The following is a 4,486-nucleotide window of genomic DNA, read 5'->3' on the forward strand; positions in this document are numbered from 1 at the left end:
ATTTTCAACAAACAAATTATCTAGGATCAAGAAAGAAAACTAAAGTGAAATATTACTTGTTAACCTATATAACATAGGAAAAAATCCAAGCCACCCAACTTTCCAAAAGAAGCAAGAAGAGATAAACAATCTTTATCTAATTTTTTTTTCTCCTATGTTAACAAGCTCTTCCTTCTGTTTTCAGGATAATTTTGTTCACAAATGGAAAAAAGATTTGTGGAGTGGTTCTGGTAGAAGATTGGTTTATCCTCTGCCACAGCTGACCTAACTTCTCTATCAGTCACACTCTCCTGTATTTGGCATTATGTAGCTTGTTTTACCTCTCAGGTGTTTTATGGATACCTTTGCATTCCAAAAATGTTTCCTGAGCACCTGTTATGCACAGGACATATCTCTCTTTCTGTGCCTTAGCACAGAGGTGGTTATACCTTTTATTCAACTCCTGAATATAAGTATAGAATATCATAAGTGTGCCCTCAAATCATATTTTTATTAATTTATAGTTAACATTCTTTTGTTAAAAATGTATTTAATGAAAAGTTGTCAAACATAACTTGCTTATCCTACTGATACCATACTCCCTTGCATTGTTTAAGTTTGTTTTGTTTTTTTTTTTAACTAACCCTTCCTTTGTCTTCTTAATAGTTTAGATTCCTAGAGGCTAGCCCAATAACCTTGTTGGACTTCATCTGGGTTCTTGTATATTTTCATTCTCTCTATTTTCCTCAGATAAATGGATCGATTCTTTGGGTCTCATGTCTCTATATTCTGATAACTCTCAAATCAATGTCTCTTACCCAAAAGTACTTTCCAAATTCCACATGCAAAAATGTAGTGGATACTTCCTCTTGAATATTATTCTGAAATTACAATTTCAACATATAATTCATTGAAGCCAGTGTATTCATCTTATCCCAAACTCGACTTCCAAGGTACTTTATATTACAATTAAGAGGACAAGCTAGAACCTTAAGTGTCTCTTTTTACTAACTTTTACTTCTCATAGATGATCTGCTTTGCAGAGCACTTTCTGTCATCTTCCTAGTTATTCCTTAAGTCATTTATCTGACTTCATTCTCACTTCTAAGTTCTTGGTTTGAATGCTTTCTCTTAGGTTTCACTGCAAAATACACTCTGTGCTCTTAGTCTCCAGTGCCAGTCCACCCCAACATACTCTCTAAATTCTCTTGCAATTTTTTTGGTAAAAAATACTGTATATTTCATTATTATAATCCATTGTTAAAGCAGTCATTCAGTAACTCTCCACTTGTCTAGAATGCAATCTGTTCTCGAGTATGACACCTAAGGACTCCAAGTCATGTGACTGCGTATGAGTATATCATACTAAGGAGAATATTTCTCGCCTCATTTGAAGTGTTCTCTCTCTCTCCCTCTCCAGCATTATTCCACATAACGTTAGCTGTCGTATATATACTCCAGCCATACTAGAGCTCTTGTCTGTGCCTTTGTGCATGTTCCTTTTCTCCTCTGGAGGTACCACGTCCTTCCATCATGTCATATTCTTGGCAAATATAACGAAAGCCATAATCTTTGTGTTTCTCTTCTTGGAGCCTTCCATGACAACTGCCTACAGTAGAGGTGATGACTTCCTCCTCATACTGTTTCAGAACCAAAAAGCATAGTAATTATCATATTCCTTCATGATCCTTCTAAATTAGAATCTCTCCGTCTCAGCCCTGTTGACAGTTTGGGGCCAGATAGTTCCTTGTTTTGGGGGCCTTCCCTGTGTATTGTAAGGTTTTAGCAGCATTGCTGGCCTCCATCCAATAGGACCTTACCCCAGTTACTTTAGGAAATATCTCCAGACCTTTCAAATGATCCCCGGGGGCCAAAGAATTTCCCAGTTGAGAACTACCACTCTAAATATTTATATCCTTCTGATGTATGCCTTGCAGTGTCCCTCGGCATTTAATTCTGTGCCAGACACATGAAAGGGATAGCATCAATTCTTGTACTTTGAATGAATAAAAGCAAATCAATATGTTAAATATGTTATTGAATTAATTTCCCAGTGGAAATTTCAGAATGCATATTATTTGCCTACTTTTAGAATTTATAACACTTTTAGAATTTATAACACTTCAGTTTTGTAAGGACAGAGTCAAGAAGGACATCAAGCTGTCCTTGAATTGATTCACATGTCAATTTATCTATAAATATGTGTAAATTTACATAAATGCATATAAGTACACAGATTTTTTAATTTATCATATATATATATATAACACAAAATATTTGATTAATTGGACCACTTCATTCTCCAACTAGATACGATTAAAGCAGAGGGTATTATGTTGAAGGAAGAATTGACATGTGTACGTGTGAGCAGAAGGGTTCAAAGCTCTGTATATTAGATGGATTCCTCATTATAACCTCACAAACCACAAAATTATTTTATTAAGGAAGATTTTTGAATCTTGTTCAAGCAGTTGGCCCAATATAAAGATTATTTTTCTGAGTGTATAATAGCAGAATAGTATAAAGGGGCAGAATAGTATAAATAAAGGAAGAGTTTGAAAGTAAATAATTAAAAAGATGGAAGCACAGAAAGGAAAAAAAAAATGTTCATTCTCTTCATAGAAAACTAGGAAACTTCATGGAGCTGGTAGCACTTAAAAAAGGCCTTGAAAGAGCAGTCCAATTTAAGAAGGTTATTAGGTGGATATTATTGAGAGAGGGAGATTTGTAAGGGAAGAAAAAATGCGAAGGGATGGAGATAGACAGTTTTGAACCATATGAAGTTAACAACAATCATTCAGCCATTATTCAGTAAATATTACTCAATCCACGGAGTAGCTCAGCAGGTTAAGAATCTGCCTGCAATGCAGGAGATACAGGAAATGCGGGTGTGATCTTCTTGGGTTGGGAAGATCCCCTGGAGAGGGAAATGGCAACCCACTCCAGTATTTTTGCCTCAAAAGTTCTATGGACAGAGATACTTGGCTGGCTACAAGTCCAAAGGGTCTCAAAGAGTTGACACAACTGAGCAGCTAAGCACACAGCACATCAAAGCAGAGAGCGCATATTTTTCACACTGAGGAAACTCTTAAGAATTTGAACAATTAAATTTAAATTTAAAAAAATTAAAAAAAAAAAGAATTTGAACTGAGGTCACAAGTTGGTAGCCTGCAAACCACATAATATTTCAAATGTGTGTGTGTGTGTGTGTATATATACACATATATATATACTCAAAGTTTTTATAATATTAGCCAGTTTTACTTCTCTACCTTTACCCCACACTCTGCCTTAAAAACTGCTAATCCCAGACAAAGGAGGTCTGTCTCACCTAGCATCTAAACACTTAAGCCTCTAAACACTTAAGCCTCTTCTTCTTCCTTCCAAACCTGTTTTCTGCCCCCTGCTCTGAGAAGTGTGATGTAATGAAACATTCCCTTGGGGGCGAAACCTGGCTCTGCTATCCAGAAATGAGAGAGTTCTATCCCAGGACAAAGTCTCCTCCCTCAAAATGTTTGGATTTTTCAGGAACCCCTCGGAGGGGCTCTAGTAGTGAAGAATCTATGTGCCAATGCAGGAGACAGGAGAGAGGTGGGTTCAATCCCTGGGTTGGGAAGATCCCCTGGAGGAGAGCAAGGCAATGCATTCCAGTATTTTTGCCTGGAGAATCCCATGGACAGAGAAACCTGGTGGGCTGCCTTAGGATTGCGAAGACTTAAACATGACTGAATGAATGAACATAAACACATTCCAAGAAACAAAGCCTCTTCCCTCAAAATGTCTAGATTTGTTAGAAACCCAAATGGTACTTCTTTGCTTGCCCCTAGCTTTGCAGCATTGGAGAAGGAAATGGCAACCCACTCCAGTGTTCTTGCCTGGAGAACCCCAGGGATGGGGGAGCCTGGTGGGCTGCTGTCTATGGGGTTGCACAGAGTCAGACACAACTGAAGTGACTTAGCAGCAGCAGCAGCAGCAGCCTTGCAGCAAGAAACTTTTGTATTAAATACATTTAAGGATCAGTAATGCATTTACCAAATGCTATAATGATGAAATTTCAGAAGATGAGAAAACTAGCAAGGATTTTAAAGGGCTTCAGGTCAGAATGTAATGTGTGGGTGCATGCTAAGTTGCTTCAGTCATGTCCGACTCTTTGTGACCCTACAGACTCTAGCCCACCAGGATTCTCTGTCCATGGGATTCTCCAGGCAAGAATACTGGAGTGGGTTGCCATGCCTTTCACAATAGGATATAATGACTTAGTCTCAAATGAAAGCAAGTTAAATAGCCTTCAGGTATATTTTACTGTTCATTTATTTTAACTGTTTCCATTTACAAAATTTCCCTTATATTTTATTTAAATTTTGCTATAATATATTACCATTTTTCTATATACCAGAGGTCACCATCGGCAATGCAAGGAATATACTGCTGTATAAAATCTGCATTCATTAAATGGCACTAGAGTAGAGAACTCTAAATATGAGATTGCTTTGTCTTCATGCTTTGC

This window comes from Bos taurus, chromosome 7 (assembly GCF_002263795.3).
Source record: "Bos taurus isolate L1 Dominette 01449 registration number 42190680 breed Hereford chromosome 7, ARS-UCD2.0, whole genome shotgun sequence".
In the NCBI taxonomy this organism is placed as follows: domain Eukaryota; kingdom Metazoa; phylum Chordata; class Mammalia; order Artiodactyla; family Bovidae; genus Bos; species Bos taurus.